The following is a 26,019-nucleotide window of genomic DNA, read 5'->3' on the forward strand; positions in this document are numbered from 1 at the left end:
TATGGAAATCCCACAGTACTACCAAGCAAGTTAAAAGGATTTGGGATTCCCATCCATTAGGACCTGCTGCTGATGGGACTCCATTCCCATTCCATCTCTACCATTCACTGGAAGTTTTCATGGAGACACAGAATTAAAAGTAAATGAGGCCAGGTCCAGGTTGAACAAGGCACATATCTCACCTGTGATGCATTCTCCCTGGGAGCAGGTGGCCAAACCCTGGAGCCCCCTTTATGCCCTGAGGGCAGCACCGTGGGGGCTATCTGGCTTCTTCCTGACCACATAGGATTCCATTCTCTCCCCTGTGCAGCAGCCCATCCTCACATCTCCCTCCCTCCAGTATTGAAATATTTTACGAATTGTGAAGTTAAATGTTGCAATAGCTGGGACAGAACAACCCACCGGGCTTGCTTTACTGCCACCACAGGCATGGCCTCTGACCAGCTTTCCTATATAACACAAGTCCTCATACATATTTGAAAAGCAAAACTTAAATCATGTACTTGGTAGACATGTGATTTCAAAATACCATGTACAAGAGGATGTACTTACAGGAAACACAGGGTAAAGAGCAAAAGGGTCTTGGAAAGGACAAGGCAGGTAACTGTAGTGACTGGTTTTTTTTTTTCTTCTTTATCATAACTAAGCTACCCACTAATGTTGATTCCTGTCACCTAGCCCTTTATTCTCACAATCGCTGTCCCACTTCTTTCTTCCAGACTGGTTCATGCTTTCTGAAGGAACCTGATTTTGCCTGTAACTTTTAATTGATCATGGGGTCAATGTCAGCCTTTGGAAGGCCACCAGATGGACAGGAAGAAATTGGGAGCAGATGGAAGAACAAGGTTTGAATCCTGGATTCCCTACATGAGTGATTGTGGGCGAAATCTTCCACCCTAACAAATACCTATGTCTTGCTCTATGCCCTCCAGAAGTGCAGTGAACATCAGGGCAAGAAGAGTTTAGAACTAAGTCCATGATGCAGAGGGCATTATAGGCCTGTCTTTTATTAGAGCAGGCCTTATGAGCAGGATGTAGGCTTGCTGGCTTAAAGGAGATGCTTGCTAAGGTTTATTTTAGCACCCGAATTCCTCTTCTCCCTTTAAACATGTTGAGTTTTAAAAACGTGTTTGTTTTTCTTATTTGTATTCTGTAACTTTATAATGCACTCCACTGTATCTCTGAAAGCTCTTTATAAAGAGATTGTTGGATGGGCAACTCATATATATGTGGAAAGCCACTGCATGCAGTTGACAGTTAGTGAGTCCTAGCCTAAATGGAAGGCACACCAATGATAATAATTTTTTTTGATATGATGTCACCCCTTGCATTCTGAGAGAGACTTGGTTCCCCAGACAAACAGTTACTCAGCAGAAATCTCCTGTTGTTCTAAAATATGATCAGTTGCTAGATGAATATCAAGCAGTTCTGAGATGCCATGGAGAGAACAAGGCCATCAACCACTTTTCTTGAAAGTACAGTCCATCTCCATCTGCCCACCTCCCCAGATTCCTTGTCTGAATCGAGTCTATGCTCAGAACACACGCTCTCTTTTTTTAGAATGTGCTTTGGAACATCAATGCTTTAGGAAAAGAATAACTGATCTCCCAAAAGGTCCAGGCTATTACTCAGTGGTCCTATTTGCCAGAGAGTTTAGGTTGAAGAACATTCTGGGCTCCACCCAACCCCACATAGTAAGAAATGCATTCTCATACAGGACAAAGGGAAGGTATGTTATCAGACCAGATTTTACCATTTAGGAGTAAACCAATGATTTAACCCAGACAGTGTGACCAAAGGAAAGAAGCTACTACTCTATCAACCTATAAACCCCATTTCTGACATTCCAGCACCAGCCATATTATTCAAACAGCCAGATTCCTAAGAGTGCTCAAGTTTGGCCTAGAATATAAGTCATTTATTGAGAAGTACTGTGTACCTTATGCTGCATTAGGCACAAAGAAAAATGAGAAAACATATATGAAGTGCGTTAGAATAGTTTCAGGTTCTGAGGAGCCGAGGTGGCTCAGTTGGTTGAGTGTCCCACTCTTGATCTCGGTCCAGGTTGTGATCTCATGGTTCATGAGTTCGAGCCCTGCATTGGGCTCTGTGCTCGCCCTCGCTTGCTCTCTCTCTCTCTCAAAAAATAAATAAATAAACATTAAAAAAAAAGAATGGTTTCAGGTTCTGGAACACAGCAATTGTTTAAAAGTGGTATTATTGTTGTTGTCATCGTTGTTGTTTATTGTCATTGTTGCTGTTAGGTGTCATTGTCCCTGGGCAAGTTCTGTATCTTGTACCAGTAGTGTTTGACATCACTGATTACTCCCTTCTTAAACCTCTGTCCTCTTAGATTCTCCTCCTACTTCTTGAACCATAACTTGTTTCATTTGCTTTTATAAGAGATACGTTATCTAATTTATCCATTGATCTATCTATCTCCCACATGTTATTCCCATCTTTTCTCTCTGGCTTTGCTGTGATCTAGTCTGGTGAAGAGCAGAGACTTCTTTAATCTCCCCTTCTCTCTAGTCTATAAGACCCTTGAGGGCAGGGACTAAGACCTATATGCCTGCATATGCCCAGAGTCTGAAAGGAGCTCGGTAAGTATCTGCCAAGTACATATGTGACCAATGGATCAATAAATGAATGAATGAACTTAATCTTTTCACCACTAGTCTTTCCCTCTCCAGCTAGTCATGCCCACTGCAGGCATAGCTACTTCCTGAAAATTCCATCTTTACCCATTTATTTCTTGCTCAAAAATATAAGTGTCTCTCCTTTACTCTACAGGCCAGCTTTCAAGCCACCCCCATCCTGTTATCTTGCTCTAATGTCCTGTCCAATGTCACCTCCTACTCTTGTCGGCCTAAATCCTGGGGCCAGGCAGGTAGGGGTCCTCTCAGGCACTGAATTTTTGTGTACTCACTCTTTCCAGATCCCTGCTTATGACTTTATAGCCTTTTTCTCTGCCTATCAAAATGTGACCCATCCTTCCATGCCCACTTATCAGGTCTTTGTAACAATAGAGCCCACACAGACACAGCCCCTTCTCAGAACTTCCCACATCCACACTGCCTCTGGTTGGCTTCTCATCAAATGCTGCCTTGTATTATTAGTGGCAGTCAATTCATAAGGCCTTGATAGTAGATGCCTTATGTTTCTTTTGGATCTGGACCATTGTTAAGGAGTCTTGTCAAAGTAGTCCTATCAGAGTGCACCAAATGCAGCATGAATTTTACAGAAGAGAATTCTATAAAGCGTAAAGCTGAGCTTGGCCCTTCCGTTCCCATTGAATCACTAAATTTACAACTTTGGATATGGAGCAGAACATAGTGAAGTCTTTGGGTCTCCAGTGTATCTTGCATAACACATAGATCCTAATGACGGTGATAGAAGTGGTAACAGGTAACATATTTGAGTACTTGTTCTGTGTGCAAGGCCCCGTGCAGAGGATTTTAATATTTTAATTTCATCATAAAAAATCCTTAGAAATATATTCTATTATCCCACTTTACAGATGAGGCAATGAACCAAAGCTTCAAACATTTCTCAAGCCCATTTTTCAAGTCTCAGTCATAGACTTGGGCTCATGCCCAGTGCTAGATTCTGAAGATAAAGAGATGAATCAGGCTCAGTCTCTACCCTCAAAGAGTTTACAGACTAGAAGGGAAGAGGAAAAAAACAACAACTATGATTCGGTTTAATAACTGCAATATCAGAATTACTATTAACCTTTCCTCTATTAAACGAAGGCAGTGACCAACCCTGCCCAATGTCCAAACAATGCTTTACAAATAATGTCAGTACTTAACTTCTGTAGTGTTTATCCTAATAACCTATAACCCCATTTTAGTATGAGAAAACATCAGCAAATTTCAGTAGGATATTATAGAATATACCTGACCACCAGTAGTCTAACCTATTAAGCTAATTAAAAACAAAGAAAGCCTGAGGGATTCACAGCCGAGAGGAAACTAATGAGACATGATTACAAAATGTAATGTGGTGTCCTAGATGGGGTCCTGGACAGAAAATGGATATTTTATTTTATTTTATTTTATTTTATTTTATTTTTTAGCATTTATTTACTTGAAAGGGAGAGGGCAAGAGAGAGAGAGAGAGAGAGAGAGAGGGAGAGAGAGAGAGTGGGGAAGAGGTAGAGAAAGAGGGAGAGAGAGAATCCCAAGCAGACTCCACATTGTAAGTGCAGAGCCTGATGCAGGGATCAATCTCACAAAATCATGACCTGAGCTGAAATCAAGAGTCAGATGCTTAACCAACTGAGCCACCCAAATGGCCTAAAAATGGATATTTGAGGTAAAATCTGAATAAGGTATGGACTTTAGTTAACAATGTACCAATACTGGTTTATGACATGTAACAAATGAACCACACTAATATAAAATGCTCACAAGGAAACTAACTATGGGGTATATAAGCACTCTCTGCACTATCTTCCCAATTTTTCTGTAAATCCAAAACTGTTCTCAAACATAAAGTCTACCAAAAAATAATAATGTTAACCCTTAAAATAAGGGTCGTGAGCGACTGTCAGGATAGTGGGGCTGGTAAGGCGGGGAATCTGAGCGAAGGAGTGCGTTTGTGCTGGGAGGCGAAGAGGGGAAGAGAGTGAGCTTGGTTTTGGAGACACTGTCTTGGAGAGTACTGGTAGCAAGTCTCCATGTCCAACAGCAGCTGAGGAGCTTGATTCGGAGTCTAGGGGAATGGGAGAGGAAGACCTGGGTTGAAGACACACACTTGGGAGTCATCATGCAAGGAGGTGGTAGTGGAAGCATTTGATGCCCTAAACACCATTTTGGAGATCGGCAGCCACAGCAACTCTGTTATTACCGTGTGATGGATGAGCAGGGGGAGGCTAGGGGGGGAGTCAGTTTGATTATAAGTGCAGAGCAGCTGGAGCCTTTCATCGTCGGGGGAGCCAAATCATCCTTGTGGGCACAGACGCTGTGTTTTTTTGTTTTTGTTTTTGTTTTTTTAATTCTGGAAGGCATTTCCTGAGGCGAACTCTGGATATGACGATTATGCTTGTTAGTAAGTTGATCTAGCCTCAACTGCATGGACAGGGATCCCACCACAGAATGCTTCCCTGTTATTCAATACATTGGCTTTCTTTAGGAAAGAAACATTTTAATTCTTTCTTCTAGAGTAGGTGTAGCGTAATTGTGTGAGATGAAACTATTCTGATAACCATCTCTCTTGAGGACACAGCACCTCAGTCGTTTTAAAACCTAAGTTAATTAGATATCTGATGTTAACAAAAGCTTCCATTAAAAAAAAAAAAATGCTGCACCCCCCAGACTCCTGCTATAGCAGAGGAATCAATGTTAAGTACAGCTTTTATCATCAAACTGGCACTTTTGTATAGTTAATCATAGATGTCTGCGGCCTCTGAGATGAAGGAGGCAACCCCCCCACCCCAGTTCTTACCCCCAAGGATGAAAGACCCATCACTGTGGTAAAATTTGTGTTTTTCACATGGCAATCCTAGTGAGCTGGGTCTTTCGTGCACTAAGATTAACTTTGCTTGGCATTCAAGGATGGTCTAGTTTGTAGAAAAAGGAAAAGAAACATAAGATAGTCTTAATTAAATCTAAGGTAAATATCCCAGCAAGAATGAAAGAACGTGCAGAATGTTTTATCTAGAAACTTGGCAAAATGAGCAGTCTCCTAGAAATGCTCCTAGCAATGGATTCTCAGAAATTTAGAGTCTCCTGACTAAAAGCAAATGAAGTAGAAAGGACTGCTATATACTCTATAAATCCTCCCCGAACACCCAAGCATGTACAAGCACGTGTGCATGTAACATACACACCCCCTTTGGATATCCAAGTTGGGCAAATAAATGCAAGGGCAATTTCATTAACTCTCTTTAGTTCAGAGAAAGAGTTGGTAGCTGGAAAGGCTGCCGGGCAGCTTCAGCTCCAGGCAGAGGACAGACTGGGATCTGTGGCCACCAGCAGCCTATGTCTGAGCTCCTGCTCTGCTACTCACAGGCCCTATAATCTCAAGTGTGCTGGCTAGCTCCTCAGAGTCTCGGGCTCCTTTAAGAAATGGGGATAAAGATGAGCATCTCAGTTCAACTGAATGTCTTCCAAGTGTCAGGCACTGTGCTGGGGATATAGTGGTGAACAAGAAAAACGCAATCGCCCCTTCCCGAGACAGGCAACTTTCAAGGGAGGTTGCTGTGAGTATCCAGACATATTCAGCATGCATGTGGCTTGGTGCCTGGTCACTGAGTACACAAGGTTGCCGTACTTCTCTCCCACCCCAAACTGAATGGTTGCATTTGAGTAAAAGGACAGCCTAACTACAGGACATTTAGGAGCATTAGGACTTAAGTGTATTGGTTTATGGAGCCTCAAAAGGCTTCGATAGCAAACACATTGAAAAGGCAATGGGCTTTGGAGCCATAAAGAGCTGGCCCCCAAATCTTTGCGTTGTCCTTCACTATCTGTACAACACCGTGCAATCTGTATCATCTCTTCGAAGCTAAATTTCCCCATTTGTAAACTAGAGTTATCGTTAGAGATGCTTACCTGAGGCTTATGTAATAGGTGATAAAGGAAATCTTATATATGAAAATGGCTTGTTTCAGGGCAAAGTGATACCCACGTGTTGGTTACTATGGAGTACTTTCATTATTATTAATGAGAAAACACCAGCTACGACAGCCTCTGCCATGTGGTGCCTTTGGGGCTGGTGTTCTGGACTGAGATACTACAGCAGTGACGTCAACACATTTCACAGGCATTAGAATGACATCCCATCACTGGAAGGGTTTGTAAATAAAGCCTTGACCTAATTAGGAGCAGATCCAAGGACTGCGACTTTCTTCTGAGAACAGCAGCACAGACCATGGCGCAGGGAGAAAGCTTGGGAATGGCTTTTCCAAAGAGCCCATGAGCTCTGTCGGTAGTGCTTCACATCCACTGTGGCTCCCACTTGCTCTCCTTCTCAGTTGACTCACTCCCTCTCCATTTCAAGGATTGAGGGGAAAGCATTTAGAAACACAAGTGTATATCATTCTCAGAAACTGGTACCCCTCACCAGTAGTCAACCAGTGCATTCCAATCGGAGGCCAATTTCTCTTGGGTCTTATATTCCAAGATGAATCCCAGGCTCGAGTGAGGACCCACTTGAAGAACATTCGTTATCTCTGCAAACTAGCATTTTAATCCTGATAGTCCTGGAGACGTGAGCCAGTGAGGAAGGTCAGCTATGCATTTTCCTCCAAGAGGCTATGGCATTCTCATGCCAACAGACTCTTGGAGAGTATCTCAGATGTTCCAGAGTTTTCAGTGAGCTTGCAGGAATCCTCCTGTACTAAAAGGATATAGTAGATCTCACCAGTTTGTTATGCCAAACTACCATAGTTTCATGAACTCATCGGTTTCATACCCCCATACTTTTGCACATGTTTTCACTTTGTGTGGAGGGACTATTTCACCTCTGTCTGCCTATACATTTCTGTTAAGCCTTTAAAACCTAATTCAAGAATCCCTCTGTGAAGACAGCCCTGATTCTCACCCTCTCTCCACTCCACCAACAGACCTGGCTTCAAATCCCAGGACTTGGCCCATTTAGTGAGTTCGTAAGAACTGATTATTGTTTTCTCAAATTCTTGGAGTTGACCTGGTTTCTCTTCTAGTCTCTGATAATTAGACTAAGTATATAAGTAATATGGGATGCTGGAAATCAACTATGCAGTTGTGAAACCTTTGATTTGAAGCAAGATTCTAGGTTGCTCAAAGGCGAGTTATGTAAGATTTGCATTATGCAACAGACAGGAGGACCTCACCGTGAGCAGAGATTTGGAGGCATTTCTGGTATAGCAGCACCTCTGCCTCATTTCCACGGAGGCCATCACATCTCCCAGCCTCAGCACAGTTCCTGACCCAAAGCGGGCACTCAACACAAATGTGCCACTTCTGGGGGCCAAGAAAGCAAGCTCAGAGAGGGAGGGAGGATCCTGGGACTCCTCTCTATGAGGCTTAGTGACCCACTTACAGATCCCATCTTGGCTGCCCTGGAAACATTTCCCCACTTTAAGATAGCAATCAGGACAGGGAGGCAGTCTCCTTATTGATGATGAGGCTGCCTTGATTGTGAGGTAGGCGTTTGGGTGAAAGATGCCACCAGAGCTCGAAGTAGTCATTATTACTAATCAGAGGTGGGTTTTTTGATAGTATGCAAAACATTGTGTAATATTCTTGGAAAACTATAACCATTCCATAATAATTCCTTCTACTTTTTCTATTTGGATATCCTTCTGCCAAAGATTTCTGCCAGAAGATTTCAGAACCAAAAGATAGAGAGAGAGAGAGAGAGAGAGAGAGAGAGAGAGAGAACTAAGACCCCCACACAGCAAGCAGCAAGCCAAGCTAAGGCCATCATTGCTGCTTGGAGATGTGGAGCAGTTGTTGGGCCATGGTTTTTAATCCCTCTCAGCCCCTCTCAGTGCTTCCCTCCCCAGGAGGCCTTTCTTTACCTTCAACCAGAGATGGCCTCTCTTCCTCCACACCTTGTTTCCCTGAAGACGCTCCATAGCTATTTATATGTCTTAATATTCTTAGTAAATGAAGGGATCCTTAATTTTGGAGACTGTGGCCACATGACTTGGTGGAAAGAACGTACACTCTGGAGATAAACAAGCTTGTGTTCAAATTTTCATGTCACTGGTTAGCTGTGGGATATTAGATAAGCTACTTAACCTTTCTGACTCGGTTTCATCATCTCTGAAACAGGGATGACACAGCCTACTTTGCAAGTTAGTTGTGACAACAGAGTAAGACAATGTGAATGAAGGGCTCTGCGCACAGCTTAGTGCTCTGGGATCAGACAGCCTCCCCACTAACTAGCTGGTCATTCCTGTCAAGTTATTTAACTTCTAAGCCTCAGGTTCCCCTTCTGTAATAGAGGGCCAACAGAGCCCTCCTCATAAAGTTTTGAAAGGATTAAATGAGCGAATAAATAGAAAAAGCTTAGCACAGAAAGTGACATGAAGAGAATGCTTGTTAAGCGCTGGCTATTATCAGTCCATCCATTTTGTATCCTTCCGTCCCACCTTGATCTTCTGAAGCATCTGGCGCAATGCCTGGCAGAGGCAATAGATATGGCTGAACGGAAATGATGTCACGTTGCATGGCTCACCACGTGATCACTTGAGCGTTCATTTCCCCTGTTCCAGTGTTTTATAGTGTCAAGGATTTTTCTTAGTTTTTCCTTGAAATCAATTTCCATATCTAAAAGGAAGTCCTCAGCTAAAATGTCAAGATTTAGAAAGTTTAGAAGAGAAGGGAAATAAAGGTTATGATTGAACACACAGGAGAGAGACAGAAAAGTAGAGAGAAGAGGAGGAGGAGGAGGAGGAGGAGGAGGAGGAGGAGGAGGAGGAGAAGGGAAGTGGCTAAAAGGTGAAGGAACAGAGACCATTCTGGAAGAGTAATAAACATTTGGCAAGATGACTGCTAGATTAATCCTGCCCAGATCACTATGCTCCTCTTACACTCATATGTCTCAGATTTTGGAGATATGGTCACTGCCCCTAGGCTGTGATGGTGGTTAGAGGATGGTTGGCAGCTGGCACATTCCTTACCAGGAGGGTTTGGCCTCCAGGAATCTTCCACCAGGATGGATCCCGCCCCACAAGCATTGCTTGTAAGAAGCCCAGTGAAGTCCCCGCTAGCCCCTCAACTCAGCGGCCACAATGGCTCAGAACATGCTTCTTCAGAAACGAAGTGGGGAATTCTTAGTCAAAATCATTGGGGGACATGGCCCAGCTCCTTCACACTCAGTCTGGCAGCAGAGTCCAATCAAAGGCAATTGCCAGGCCGCGGGCCACACTGGTCTTGGCCAGCTCCCTCTGGTTCCAATGAGTCAAGCACACAGGCTGCAGACTGACTTAGAGCCCTGGGTCTTTGTTGCAATTAGAGCATGTAATTGGAAAATCCAAGATGATTCTATTCGGGAGAATTCTCTTTTCACCAAATCCCCAAGCAATTCTTAGAAACCATCAAAAAATCCAGAAATCCATGCCTGCAGCTGTTTGTTTGTTTGTCATCTGAGAACAGTCTCTGGGGAGCATGGGCTAGGAAGAGAACAATGCCACTCTATAGAGCTTTTATTCCTGGATGTAAAGAGAAATCTGCACCTACCCTGGAAGGGTCTTCATGGTCAGGGACATAAAACATTCACCCAGGAGGTTTCATCATACCAGAACTTTCTACCAAAATGTTAGGTAACTCCTTTGGCCCACCACCAGACCACATACCATTTCCTCGAGGATCCCACAGGAGATACGACCGACTCATCCACACGTGATGGCTCCAGATTTTTGGAAATCATGCTTTAGAGTAAAAAGCAGTTTCGCTTTTCCAAACCTTGCTAGTACAATAGGTCATGTTTCACTTCATTCTTTGACTTGTAAATCTCCTAAGAAAATGTGGGGCTTTGCATTCACCCCTTCCCCAAGATGTTCGGGAGATAGCATATTTGTGATTTCATTGTGTTAAGCAGAATTTCCCAACTTCCTTTCTTCCTTCCATCCCATCCCGGAGTTGGGCTTTGCTCTGCAAGCTTCTACTGAAAAAGGTGCTAGTCCTATGGTCTTGCTGCCTCCCTTGACTCTGCCACAAATGTCCACCTGGTATGTCCCCCCCCCACCTTTTAATGTTTATTTATTTTTTAAAGAGAAAGAAGAGAGACAGACAGAGAGAGAGAGAGAGAGAGAGAGAGGGAGAGAGCACGTGTGGGGGAGGGGCAGAGAGAGAAGGGGACAGAGGATCTGAGCAGGCTCTGCCCTGGCAGCTTTGGTGCTGATGGCAGACAGCCCGATGTGGGGCACGAACTTCTGAATCGTGAGATCATGACCTGAGCCAAAGCTGGACGCTCAACCAACTAAGCCACCCCTGTGTCCCTGTTATGTTCTTATTTTGCTCATGGTTCCACTTACCAGCGCAATGCTGGAAATGAGCACTTCCCGATGCTCATTTTTTTTTTTTTGTCCCCCTGCCCCAACTATTCTTCTGTTTTTCTTCTAGGATAACATTTCTTTTTAAAATTTAAAAAGCTGTGCTGACAGCTCCGAGCCTGGAGCCTGCTTCAGATTCTGTGTCTCCCTCTCTCTCTGCCCCTCCCTCGCTCGCACTCTGTGTCTCTCTCTCAAAAATAAATAAACATTAAAAATTAATACAATTTAGATATAACATACAGGCAACAAAGCTCACAAATCTCAGGTGTACAAGTTCGGTGATTTTTCGCTTACATATACATCCGTGTTAACAACTACTCTGATCAAGATACGGACCATTTCCAACACCCAGAAGCCTCCTGTGTGTCTCCGGCCTGTCAATAGTTCCCACCAAAGGTACTCACTATTCTGAGTTTAGTTCTACCTGTTCTTGAACTTCATCTAAATGGAATCATACAGCATGCACACTTTTGTGTCTGGTGTCCAGTGCTTTACTACTGGGGATTTACCTTCTTCCTTGGCATATGAGGGACACTGAACAAATAGTCACTGGAATGAATATATAAAAGCTTCTTGTATGAAACTGATTTTTAAAAGGACATCTGGTTTTTTTAACTTTATTTTTTTTTTATTTGGAGAGAGAGAGAGAGAGAGAGAGAGAGAGTGAGCAGGGGAGGGGCAGAGAGAAAGGGAGAGAGAGAATCCCAAGCAGGCTCCCACACTAAGAGTGCAGAGTCCAACGTGGGGCTTGATCTCATGAACCAGGAGATCATGACCTGAGCTGAAATCAAGTCAGATGCTTAACTGATGAAGCTACCCAGGTGCCCCTAAAAAGACATCTGTTTTAAAGAAAATACCTTCAAGGTTGGACCAGATCTTCTCTAATAAGGAAAAGAGGGTATTAGTAAGACCATTGCTCATAGGTAACATTACAAACGAAGAATATGAGAGGTATTCCTCAGTCCTATGCCCTCCTCTTCAGCACCCACAATAATAAATTCTTTTGGCTGATAGGTTCACATCAGTCTTTCTTTTTGGATTATTATTTTCAAGGGCAAGTCTGACCCCAGGGAAGGGGCACAGCTCTGGAGTCTGGCTGTGTTGGCACCACTGTGAAATGGGTCAGAGAACCTGGTCAAGATGCTTCCTAGTTGTGTCTGGGGGGTTACTCAGCATTTCGACCTCAATTTGCTAATCCACAAAAAAATGTATGGAGTGGATTAAAAGAAAGAATAAATAAAGTCTAAAAATTTGCACTGAAATTACAAAGCACTACACAAAGACTACTGCCATAAATTAGTTGTGATGGTTTGCTTTATGTGTCAGATTGGCTGGGGCATCGTGTTCAGGTATTTGGTCGAGACATTATCCTGGATGTTTCTGTAAAAGTGAGCTTTGGAATTCATTAGCATAAATCAGTGGACTTCTGAGCAAAGCAAATTACCCTCTGTAATATGGGTGGGCCTCATCCAATTAATTGAAGGCCTTAATAGAACAAACACTGACCTCCCCAGAGCGAGAATGAATTCTTTCAGTAGCTAGCCTTTGACTTTGAACTGCAACTCTTCCCTGGGTCTCCAGCCTGAAGGTCTATCCTGTAGATCTGGGACTTACCAAGTCCAGCCTCCACAATATATGCACCAGTTTTTCATCTAGTTTACTGATACTAATGTTTACTTATTTTGTTTCCACTGTTATTTCAGACGCCATCTGGTTTATTATTTCTTTTCCAAATCACTGAGGGATAGATTTGAATCACATTTTTGTTTGCTTTTCATTGACGATATTTCAAGTAATAATTTTTCTTTCCACTATTGCCTTGGCCACCCTCCATGAGAAAGGAAAGGGAAATAACTTTTTTGTAGACACACTATACTGCCCTCTGAGTTAGGTTGTTAGTGACATTCAGGAACATTACTTCTCACCACCCCGTGGATTTTGGCATGCTTTGCTTATTGGTCACGTTTCTAGACCTGTTGGGTCCCCGCTGGACATACTCTACCCTCCATGATACCAGAGTCATGCTTAAATTTCCCTGGAAGATTCAGTGTATACTCAGGACTCTGGTTCTATTTGAACGGAGAACACTCAGCTTTATCTGGTGCCTACAACCCCTCTTCCTTCCTACTGTAATGAACTGATCAGGTCAAAATGTGAAACTTCCTGACATCTCTGTGGTCCTCCCCTAACACAAAGTTTCATTCCAAACTTATTTCCTCCCACTGCCCCCTCACTTTTTCTTGGTCATCTCAATCTGACAGCCTCCCAGGCAAAGGCTACACCCAGTCCTGCCTTCCCACTCTATGGGGCCTGTGGAAAGGGAACTAATGGGCTTTGGAGGAGAAATTCTGTCTTCTTCTCTTCTAGTGAAGGCCCCACCCCTACATGAAGGCCAGTTGTGTCTCCGATGACCGCAAAGCAGGTCAGGGTTCTGTCAGACAAAAGGAAGTGGGGCCACTGTGGTCCGTGTCCTTTGTCATAAAAACTACCGTTCATGTTCTGGGATTGCTCACTCAGACATGAATGATTTTAGATTAGAAAAAAATTCCCGTATGATCAGAATTCTGTAGCTTTATTATTTTCATCTAACTTCTTTTGGCATTATGAGTTGAGAACATCATGGATAGAATTTCAGCTTACGTTGCAATTCATCTCAGGCCTCCACGAGCTCTCTTCCCCCTCTTCCTCCTCTCTTCTTATCCCTTTCTTCTTTTAAAGAAGGTGTAGTGGGATAGGACACAATTTCCCAGATTTTAAACGTAGTTTTTCCTGATGTCAATCATATCTATATAAATATTTCCTTTTGTATTTGTAGCAGGTGTTTTTCAGTTCTTTGATGACTATGTTGCTCTGATATCTGTAGATTTTGAAGCATGCTAATATAAGCCACTCAAGCAAATATTAATCGCCTAAAATGGCGTCATGTGTTGTGTGGCCTCGGATGGTGACTTATACTCTCCATGCCTCACTTTCCTCATTTGTAAAGAAAGGACAATAATATTTATCTTTCAGCAGAGTTGTGGTGAGGATTACAATTAATGTTTTTTTTTAACGTCTTATTTACTTTTTTTAATGTTTCTGGGGGTTTTTTTGGGGTTTTTTTTTTGACAGAGAAAGAGAGACAGAGTGCAAGCGAGGGTAGGCCACCGAGAGAGGGGGAGACACAGAATCTGAAGCAGGCTCCAGGGTCTGAGTTGTCTGTACAGAGACCGACGCAGGGCTCGAACTCACGAACGGTGAGATCGTGACCTGAGTCAAAGTTGGACGCTTAACTGACTGAGCCACCCAAGTGCCCCAATCAATGTTGTTTTTTTAAAATGGTTCCTTATATCATTAGCTTTCATACTTACAGATATATATTTTTGTGTTTATCAAATACTTTACTTAAAAAATAAATAATGTTTGTAAGCACTTGTGGTTACCAAGCCAGGTATAAATTCAAACTGTCTGGCTTTTACGCCCTCTTTACCATGTCCTATCCATGTGACCCTGGGGAAGTTACTTAACCTCTAAGCCTCAGCTTTATCAGCTGTAAAATAGAAACACTTTGACTTACTGCTTTAGTCTGTATCAGCTTTGGCCTTAGTGACCTTCGACAGCAGGTTCATTCCTTGTTGTGGGGGCTGTCTTGAGCCTTGCAGGAGGTTTAAGAGTCCAGTAGTCTCCACACCAGAAACAATAGTTCCTCCTTCCCTCGTTGTGAGAACCAAACCATCTCTGGGCATTGCCACATGTCCCCGGAGGGGAAAATCACCCCTGGTTGAGAACCACTACTCTATGGAGACATCTGGAAGGCACCCGCCTGGCACATTAGCACTGTGATTATGCCTTGGGCTCAGACCCATCTTTGCCATTTCGGAAAAGCCACTCAAACTCTCTGAGCATCATTTCTTCATTTTAAAAGGGGAACATCATTCCTATTGGGTCTGCCTCACTGAGCAAAAGTTAAACAACAGCTCTGAAATACAAATGCCACGTCAGCCATCGAAGCCGCCGACAGCTGCTTTGACACACTAGGACCATGGGCGGGGGGGTGGGGGGATGGTTTGGTAAGGAGGCTGCACGGCTGAGTTTGAATCCCTCCTAACACTCAAAGTGCCTGGCAACATTGAAGCACTCAATACATTTTAGCTTCTATTGTTATGGCTTCTGTCTTGCAGGTGAAGAAGCTGAGGCTCAGAGAGGTAAAGGGATTTGCCCAATGTTACCCAGCATGGGGCATGGAGTCAGGGTTGAACTCAGAAAACATCAGCTCGGAAGTTGGTGCCATAGCCACAACATTTGTGTGCTTCCCAACGGTCACAAGTGCCATGATTTAAATGACAGCAGCCCCTTCTGCTAGTGAGGGGAGCTGTCATTTATAAAATAGGCCTCCGTCTTATGGTTGGGCTTGTACCACAGGACAAAAGACGAAGATAATTCAGATACTCTTTTCCTGCTTTCAATTCAGAGAAGAGACATCTCCCTCGGAACCTCTTGAAGGAAGCTGAAAATGAAAGGGCAGAGCCAGCCCCACCTCCATGCTATGAATCACTCAGTTGGAGGGCTGAGCTATGCCTTCCACATCTAAGCTCTTATTTTTAACTTTGCAAGCCTTGGTTATTCTGGCTTCCTAGGGAAAACCCCCCTGGTGCCTGCAGCCTCACTCAAAGTCCAGGCGAGCCTCTAGCGGGCAGAAGGGGAGCACGGAGCACGCTTGTCCTCTGAGCCAGCTTCTACTGGGGGAAGTTCCTCATCTCTGGGAGTGCTAAAGCCTCAGCTCAACAGCCACCATCACCCCTACCTCTTGTCCCCAGACATGCTCAGTTCATACTCACTCAGAACTTATACTTGGCATTCGAGAGGGAATCCCCCTCTGGGTCTGGTCTGGACTTGGAAATTGTGTGGAGCCAAGGGAGCTTTTTCGAGCTTCCGAGTTTTGGTTACGTAACCCTAAGAAGGGCAGCCTACCCAGGGCACAGGGTTCCGTACCAGCACACGCTGCTTCTGTCCTAAGACTCCACTCTGGACCCGGGACTCCGGGGCTCCACACAGCCGAGAGCGTGGGCGGCACTTGAAGTGCAGCCACAGCCCCCTTTCCGACAGACCCCCGTCACGTGGAAAAAGAGGAAGTGTCCGTGAGCTCGTGTCAGTGCCTCCAGGAGGATGCCCAGCAAAGTCCTGAATGTGTCAGGGAGTGGAGTGCGGGGAGGGGAAGCGTGAACTCTGGAGTCGGAGAAACCTGGGTTGGGAATCTCTGATCCAGCCACGCACGAGCTGTCTGACCTTTACTAATCCTTAGGAAGAGTTAGCTTTGTCTTTTTTTTTTCCTTGTTTTTGCTGAAGCATATTGAGAAAGTTATTTACCCTCTCCAGCTGTCTGTACCATCAGGTAATGCTACCAAACTCAGATGAGGTGAGAGCGTACAAACAGCACAGCACACGGGGGCGCTCAGTAAGTGCTGTTTCCTGTCCTTCCTCTGGCAAATCTTTGTGGAGCACCTGCTGGATGCCACCGTCCTGGGCCCAGGCTCCGGAAGGTCACCACTCTGCACGTTATAACGCCACAAGGATGGGATGTGCGGACGGTACTCACCTCTAGCATTAGTCCCTCCTCCCACAAGCACGCCACACTAGGCAGGTCATCTGCCTTCTCCGAGTCCAGGTCTCCTTGCTGTGACACAGGCAGAACATTCCCAGGGTGGTGGTGACTCTGTGACATCGCATACCGAACGCAGTGCCCGGCGCGGTGAATGAGTTAATACATCTGTGCTTTGCTTCTTCCTTTCTACCATCTGCCAAGAACTTGAAACCGCTCAGAGATGGGGAGCTTTTGAAACTCTTCCCATTGTTGCCTAAACCAAGACAAATACTGCTCCTCCTCCCAGCTAAGTTCATTAGTAAGATCAGGGGCTCCTCACAACAGCTGATACAGGTCACCATGTCTGTCTTCCATCTTAGAGGTGCTCAACTCTGGCCATCAGATCACCTGGGGGACATTTAAGAAGTATCAATGCTCGAGATAGGAGGAAGATGGCGGCGTAGGAGGGTGCTGGGCTCACCGCGTGTCCTGCTGATCACTTAGATTCCACCTACACCTGCTTAAATAACCCAGAAAACCGCCAGAGGATTAGCAGAAGGGAGTCGCCGGAGCCAAGCGCAGACGAGAGGCCCACGGAAGAGGGTAGGAAGGGCGGCGAGGCGGTGCGCGCTCCACGGACTGGCGGGAGGGAGCCGGGGCGGAGGGGTGGCTCGCCGGCCAAGCAGAGCCCCCGAGTCTGGCTTGCAAAAAGCGGAGGGGCCTGACGGACTGTGTTCCGACAGCAAGCACGACTTAGCGTCTGGGAGGTCATAAGTTAACAGCTCTGCTCAGAAAGCGGGAAGGCTGGAGGACAAAGGGGAGGAGAGCTGCTGAGCCCCCTGACGACAGAGCTCAGTTTGGTGGGGAACAAAGGCGCTCGCCAGCGCCATCTCCCCCGCCCATCCCCCAGCCAAAATCCCAAAGGGAACCAGTTCCTGCCAGGGAACTTGCTCGCTCCGCGCAAACACCCAACTCTGCGCTTCTGCGGAGCCAAACCTCTGGCAGCGGATCTGACTCCCTCCTGCTGTCACAGGGCCCCTCCTGAAGTGGATCACCTAAGGAGAAGCAAGCTAAGCCTGCCCCTCCTGCCCCTGTGCACCTTGCCTACCCACCCCAGCTAAGACACCAGATCCCCAGCATCACAAGCCTGGCAGTGTGCAAGTAGCCCAGACAGGCCACCCCACCCCACAGTGAATCCCGCCCCTAGGAGAGGGGAAGAGAAGGCACACACCAGTCTGACTGTGGCCCCAGCGGTGGGCTGGGGGCAGACATCAGGTCTGACTGCGGCTCCGCCCACCAACTCCAGTTATACACCACAGCACAGGGGAAGTGCCCTGCAGGTCCTCACCACGCCAGGGACTATCCAAAATGACCAAGCGGAAGAATTCCCCTCAGAAGAATCTCCAGGAAATAACAACAGCTAATGAGCTGATCAAAAAGGATTTAAATAATATAACAGAAAGTGAATTTAGAATAATAGTCATAAAATTAATCGCTGGGCTTGAAAACAGTATAGCTGACAGCAGAGAATCTCTTGCTACAGAGATCAAGGGACTAAAGAACAGTCACGAGGAGCTGAAAAACGCTTTAAACGAAAGGCATAACAAAATGGAAACCACCACGGCTCGGATTGAAGAGGCAGAGGAGAGAATAGGTGAACTAGAAGATAAAGTTATGGAAAAAGAGGAAGCTGAGAAAAAGAGAGATAAAAAAATCCAGGAGTATGAGGGGAAAATTAGAGAACTAAGTGATACACTAAAAAGAAATAATATACGCATAATTGGTATCCCAGAGGAGGAAGAGAGAGGGAAAGGTGCTGAAGGGGTACTTGAAGAAATAATAGCTGAGAACTTCCCTGAAGTGGGGAAGGAAAAAGGCATTGAAATCCAAGAGGCACAGAGAACTCCCTTCAGACGGAACTTGAATCGATCTTCTGCACGACATATCATAGTGAAACTGGCAAAATACAAGGATAAAGAGAAAATTCTGAAAGCAGCAAGGGGTAAACGTGCCCTCACATATAAAGGGAGACCTATAAGACTCGTGACTGATCTCTCTTTTGAAACTTGGCAGGCCAGAAAGAATTGGCACGAGATTTTCAGTGTGCTAGACAGAAAAAATATGCAGCCAAGAATCCTTTATCCAGCAAGTCATTTAGAATAGAAGGAGAGATAAAGGTCTTCCCAAACAAACAAAAACTGAAGGAATTTGTCACCACTAAACCAGCCCTACAAGAGATCCTAAGGGGGACCCTGTGAGACAAAGTACCAGAGACATCACTACAAGCATAAAACATACAGACATCACAATGACTCTAAACCCATATCTTTCTATAATAACACTGAATGTAAATGGATTAAATGCGCCAACCAAAAGACATAGGGTATCAGAATGGATAAAAAAACAAGACCCATCTATTTGCTGTCTACAAGAGACTCATTTTAGACCTGAGGACACCTTTAGATTGAGAGTGAGGGGATGGAGATCTAGTTATCATGCTACTGGAAGCCAAAAGAAAGCTGGAGTAGCCATCCTTATATCAGACAAACTAGACTTTAAATTAAAGGCTGTAACAAGAGATGAAGAAGGACATTATATAATAGTGACAGGGTCTATCCATCAGGAAGAGCTAACAATTATAAATGTCTATGCGCCGAATACCGGAGCGCCCAAATATATAAAACAATTACTCATAAACATAAGCAACCTTATTGAGAAGAATGTGGTAATTGCAGGGGACTTTAACACCCCACTTACAGAAATGGATAGATCATCTAGACACACGGTCAATAAAGAAACAAGGGCCCTGAATGAGACATTGGATCAGATGGACTTGACAGATATATTTAGAACTCTGCATCCCAAAGCAACAGAATATACTTTCTTCTCGAGTGCACATGGAACATTCTCCAAGATAGATCATATACTGGGTCACAAAACAGCCCTTCATAAGTTTACCAGAATTGAAATCATACCATGCATACTTTCAGACCACAATGCTATGAAGCTTGAAATCAACCACAGAAAAAGTCTGGAAAACCCCCAAAAGCATGGAGGTTAAAGAACACCCTACTAACGAATGAGTGGGTCAACCAGGCAATTAGAGAAGAAATTAAAAAATATATGGAAACAAACGAAAATGAAAATACAACAATCCAAACGCTTTGGGACGCAGCGAAGGCAGTCCTGAGAGGAAAATACATTGCAATCCAGGCCTATCTCAAGAAACAAGAAAAATCCCAAATACAAAATCTAACAGCACACCTAAAGGAAATAGAAGCAGAACAGCAAAGGCAACCTAAACCCAGCAGAAGAAGAGAAATAATAAAGATCAGAGCAGAAATAAACAATATAGAATCTAAAAAAACTGTAGAGCAGATCAACGAAACCAAGAGTTGGTTTTTTGAAAAAATAAACAAAATTGACAAACCTCTAGCCAGGCTTCTCAAAAAGAAAAGGGAGATGACCCAAATAGATAAAATCATGAATGAAAATGGAATTATTACAACCAATCCCTCAGAGATACAAACAATTATCAGGGAATACTATGAAAAATTATATGCCAACAAATTGGACAACCTGGAAGAAATGGACAAATTCCTGAACACCCACACTCTTCCAAAACTCAATCAGGAGGAAATAGAAAGCTTGAACAGACCCATCACCAGCGAAGAAATTGAATCGGTTATCAAAAATCTCCCAACAAATAAGAGTCCAGGACCAGATGGCTTCCCAGGGGAGTTCTACCAGACGTTTAAAGCAGAGATAATACCTATCCTTCTCAAGCTATTCCAAGAAATAGAAAGGGAAGGAAAACTTCCAGACTCATTCTATGAAGCCAGTATTACTTTGATTCCTAAACCAGACAGAGACCCCGTAAAAAAAGAGAACTACAGGCCAATATCCCTGATGAATATGGATGCAAAAATTCTCAATAAGATACTAGCAAATCGAATTCAACGGCATATAAAAAGAATTATTCACCATGATCAAGTGGGATTCATTCCTGGGATGCAGGGCTGGTTCAACATTCGCAAATCAATCAACGTGATACATCACATTAACCAAAAAAAAGAGAAAAACCATATGATCCTGACAATCGATGCAGAAAAGGCCTTTGACAAAATCCAGCACCCTTTTTTTTTTTTTAATTTTTTTAACGTTTATTTATTTTTTGGGACAGAGAGAAACAGAGCATGAACAGGGGAGGGGCAGAGAGAGAGGGAGACACAGAATCGGAAGCAGGCTCCAGGCTCTGAGCCATCAGCCCAGAGCCCGATGCGGGGCTCGAACTCACGGACCGCGAGATCGTGACCTGAGCTGAAGTCGGACGCTTAACCGACTGAGCCACCCAGGCGCCCCTCCAGCACCCTTTCTTAATAAAAACCCTTGAGAAAGTCGGGATAGAAGGAACATACTTAAAGATCATAAAAGCCATTTATGAAAAGCCCACAGCTAACATCATCCTCAACGGGGAAAAACTGAGAGCTTTTTCCCTGAGATCAGGAACACGACAGGGATGCCCACTCTCACCGCTGTTGTTTAACATAGTGCTGGAAGTTCTAGCATCAGCAATCAGACAACAAAAGGAAATCAAAGGCATCAAAATTGGCAAAGATGAAGTCAAGCTTTCGCTTTTTGCAGATGACATGATATTATACATGGAAAATCCGATAGACTCCACCAGAAGTCTGCTAGAACTGATACATGAATTCAGCAAAGTTGCAGGATACAAAATCAATGTACAGAAATCAGTTGCATTCTTATACACTAACAATGAAGCAACAGAAAGGCAAATAAAGAAACTGATCCCATTCACAATTGCACCAAGAAGCATAAAATACCTAGGAATAAATCTAACCAAAGATGTAAAGGATCTGTATGCTGAAAACTATAGAAAGCTTATGAAGGTAATTGAAGAAGATTTAAAGAAATGGAAAGACATTCCCTGCTCATGGATTGGAAGAATAAATATTGTCAAAATGTCAATACTACCCAAAGCTATCTACACATTCAATGCAATCCCAATCAAAATTGCACCAGCATTCTTCTCGAAACTAGAACAAGCAATCCTAAAATTCATATGGAACCACAAAAGGCCCCGAATAGCCAAAGTAATTTTGAATAAGAAGACCAAAGCAGGAGGCATCACAATCCCAGACTTTAGCCTCTACTACAAAGCTGTCATCATCAAGACAGCATGGTATTGGCACAAAAACAGACACATAGACCAATGGAATAGAATAGAAACCCCAGAACTAGACCCACAAACGTATGGCCAACTCATCTTTGACAAAGCAGGAAAGAACATCCAATGGAAAAAAGACAGTCTCTTTAACAAATGGTGCTGGGAGAACTGGACAGCAACATGCAGAAGGTTGAAACTAGACCACTTTCTCACACCATTCACAAAAATAAACTCAAAATGGATAAAGGACCTGAATGTGAGACAGGAAACCATCAAAACCTTAGAGGAGAAAGCAGGAAAGGACCTCTCTGACCTCAGCCGTAGCAATCTCTTCCTCGACATATCCCCAAAGGCAAGGGAATTAAAAGCAAAAGTGAATTACTGGGACCTTATGAAGATAAAAAGCTTCTGCACAGCAAAGGAAACAACCAACAAAACTAAAAGGCAACCAACGGAATGGGAAAAGATATTTGCAAATGACATATCAGACAAAGGGCTAGTATCCAAAATCTATAAAGAGCTCACCAAACTCCACACCCGAAAAGCAAATAACCCAGTGAAGAAATGGGCAGAAAACATGAATAGACACTTCTCTAAAGAAGACATCCAGGGGCGCCTGGGTGGCGCAGTCGGTTAAGCGTCCGACTTCAGCCAGGTCACGATCTCGCGGTCCGTGAGTTCGAGCCCCGCGTCGGGCTCTGGGCTGATGGCTCAGAGCCTGGAGCCTGCTTCCGATTCTGTGTCTCCCTCTCTCTCTGCCCCTCGCCCGTTCATGCTCTGTCTCTCTCTGTCCCAAAAATAAATAAACGTTGAAAAAAAAAAAATTTAAAGAAGACATCCGGATGGTCAACAGGCACATGAAAAGATGTTCAGCGTCGCTCCTTATCAGGGAAATACAAATCAAAACCACACTCAGGTATCACCTCACGCCAGTCAGAGTGGCCAAAATGAACAAATCAGGAGACTATAGATGCTGGAGAGGATGTGGAGAAACGGGAACCCTCTTGCACTGTTGGTGGGAATGCAAATTGGTGCAGCCGCTCTGGAAAGCAGTGTGGAGGTTCCTCAGAAAATTAAAAATAGACCTACCCTATGACCCAGCAATAGCACTGCTAGGAATTTATCCAAGGGACACAGGAGTACTGATGCATAGGGGCACTTGTACCCCAATGTTCATAGCAGCACTCTCAACAATAGCCAAATTATGGAAAGAGCCTAAATGTCCATCAACTGATGAATGGATAAAGAAATTGTGGTTTATATACACAATGGAATACTACGTGGCAATAAGAAAAAATGAAATATGGCCTTTTGTAGCAATGTGGATGGAACTGGAGAGTGTGATGCTAAGTGAAATAAGCCATACAGAGAAAGACAGATACCATATGGTTTCACTCTTATGTGGATCCTGAGAAACTGAACAGGAACCCATGGGGGAGGGGAAGGAAAAAAAAAAAAAGGGGTTAGAGTGGGAGAGAGCCAAAGCATAAGAGACTGTTGAGAACTGAGAACAAACTAAGGGTTGATGGGGGGTGGGAGGGAGGAGGGGTGGGTGATGGGTATTGAGGAGGGCACCTTTTGGGATGAGCACTGGGTGTTGTATGGAAACCAATTTGACAATAAATTTCATATATAAATAAAAAAAAAAAAGTATCAATGTTCAAGCCTTTCCACAGAAGGCTTTAATGGACAGTTAGGAATGAAAACCACTGGCTCTCTTCCAGGGGTTCATTTTTCATTTGAAGCCATGAAAGCTCAGAGAAGTTAACTGTCCTTGAGGACAGTCAGCTACTAGGGACCCTGGATTGGAGTCCAGGCCGGTTGTCCCCAGCAAAACAATCTTCCCGGTATCGTATGTCCTCTGTCACTGTCTTGGCAACTTTTAAGCATTTGATTGGTTTGTCTGATTCAAACAATGAATGGGACTTGAGGAGGGGGTCCCCGGAGTTGGCCTCCATAGAAAAGAGAACAGGTCTCTCTGACTGGCTCAGAATTCCCTGGAGTATCTTCATTCCACAGATAATTCCTGAGACATCTGCCATGACCCATGCTCTGGGCCAGATCTGATGATGTAGCATGAAGGAGACATAGGGCCTGTTCTCGAGAAGCCCAGGGCTGGTTGTTAGGAGCTGAATTGTATCCCCATCCAGAATTCATATGTTGAAGTCTTAAACCCTAGTGTACTTAGAGATAGGACTTTTATTTTATTTATTTGGAGATAGGACTTTAAAAAGTAACTAAGTTAAAACGAGGTCATTAGGGTGGGCCCTGATCCAACACAACCAGTGTCCTTGCAAGAAGAGGATGTAGCTCACAGAGAAAAGGCCATGTGGACACGCACGGAAGAGAAGATGACCGTCTACAAAAGCCAGGAAGAGGCCTCAGAAGAAACCAAGCCCGCTAACACCTTGATTGTGGACTTCCAGTCTCCAGAACTGTGAGAAAATAAATTCATGTCGTTTTTTTTAAATTTTTTTTTTCAACTTTTATTTATTTTTTTTTGGGACAGAGAGAGACAGAGCATGAACGGGGGAGGGGCAGAGAGAGAGGGAGACACAGAATCGGAAACAGGCTCCAGGCTCTGAGCCATCAGCCCAGAGCCCGACGCGGGGCTCGAACTCACGGACCGCGAGATCGTGACCTGGCTGAAGTCGGACGCTTAACCGACTGCGCCAACCAGGCGCCCCAAATTCATGTCTTTTTAAGCCACCCAGCTTATGGCGCTCTGTTATGGCAGCCCCAACAAACTCTGTACCCTGTCTAAAAGGGAGACAGACCAGTAAGGAATTGGCCGATGAAAATACCCCACAATAAACATCAGGATGGTCATGAGCTAGGTAGGGTTCATGGAGCCCAAAGGAAGTCTCCAACCCTGGAGGGAGGGCTTGGGAGGCTGGCAGAGAAGACTCCATGGAAAGGAAAGACTTAAGCTGAGCTTTGGAGAAGCCTTGGAGAAGGAGGGATTTGCTGGGGGAAGAGCAAGAGTGGAAGTCAGGAAAGCAGACTAGGGAATGTGAAGGTGCAGAAATGTGAGAGAGGATGGCCTGCTGAGCCTGTACGTTGGGTCAGGGGATGGAGAGCGTCATGCGAAGGCGACAAATGAGGCTTTGAGGTAGGCAGAGGCAGGTTATCTGAAGCCTTGTTGGGTCCAGGTAACGGGCCAAGCTTGGATGAACGGGAACCCACGAGGGGCATTACGCAGGGCAGTGCCAGCTCAGGTTTTGTAACTGGTCACTCGGAGGCTGGATTGGGATGGAAAGAGCAAAGGCAGGAGACCATTGAGAGGCTGCTGCTGCAGTCCTAGGGAGAAATGCTAGGGGTAGGAACTAGTGCACAGGTCCAGGGCATGCAGAGGACCTGGTGAGTCCTCTGGTGGAACTCCGGCAGAGAACCAGGCAGGTTGGAGAAATGTGTTTTTTTAAGACACTGTGGTTGATTAGGTGAGGAAGGTAGAAGGAGGAGGGGCGTCAAGGACGACTCTCGGGGCTCTGGCTGGGACGTGTGGGTGGACGATGGTGTCAGCTGCGAGAGAAGAATCGTCTTTCCCTCCTGTGTTAGGCAGCTCAGGCCGCCATACCAAAAGTCCCTAGAATGGGAGGGTAGGCAACTGTAATTTATTTTCTCACAGCCCTGGAGGCGGCAAGTCCAAGGTCAAGGTGGCAGTATGGTTGGTTTCTGATGAGGGCTTCCTTTCTGGTCTGCAGATGGCTGCCTTCTCACTGTATGCCCACATCGCCTTTCCTCAATGTGTGCTTACAGAAAGAGAACAAGCTCTCATCGCACCCTAATTACTCAAGATCTCATCTCACCCTAATTACTTCCCAAAGGCTGTATCTCCATCACTTTGGAGTTAGGACTTCAACATATGAATTTTGGGGGATACAGCCAATTCATAAAACCTCCCCACTAGAAAGGGAGAAATAATAGTGCCACATATCCCAGTGAGCTCCCTGTTGCACCTCTTTGATGATTTCAGGAGGAGGCCTGCAAACACATTTGTATCCCTTCATTCATTTATCCTTCCATCCATAAGGGGAGGTGGTAGAAAAGGAGCCTCCACAGGCAAGTTGTGGGTAAGCTAAGAGTTAATAGTGAAGACTTTTTTCTGACACAAGCATGGAAAGCCAGATTCCTGAGGACTCAATATATGTGAGGCCATGACCTAGAAATGGGATGTTGGCTGGATCGGATGGCCGCCTGCTCTCATGGATCTCACTGTTTCGTAGATCAGGGGGCAACTCATCTGGGAGGCTGGGCTCAGGTCACAAATATCTTGCT

At 44.7% G+C, this 26,019-nt stretch overlaps 1 long non-coding RNA gene across 2 annotated transcripts in view; it reads right to left on the reverse strand.

Annotated features, from left to right (window-relative positions):
* Positions 1-26,019, reverse strand: part of LOC147574980 (uncharacterized) — a 91,520-nt gene that overhangs the window by 57,771 nt on the left and 7,730 nt on the right. The window contains exon 1 of one of the 2 annotated variants that reach the window (XR_015243334.1): positions 16,569-16,750. The exons of the other annotated variant lie outside the window; for it this stretch is intronic. This is a non-coding gene — a long non-coding RNA (uncharacterized LOC147574980). Of the gene's footprint in view, positions 1-16,568; positions 16,751-26,019 lie in introns of those variants that run through there. 2 annotated transcript variants of the gene reach the window in all.

Source organism: Puma concolor, chromosome D4, assembly GCF_028749965.1.
Source record: "Puma concolor isolate L17-30 chromosome D4, mPumCon1.1.hap2, whole genome shotgun sequence".
Classification (NCBI taxonomy): domain Eukaryota; kingdom Metazoa; phylum Chordata; class Mammalia; order Carnivora; family Felidae; genus Puma; species Puma concolor.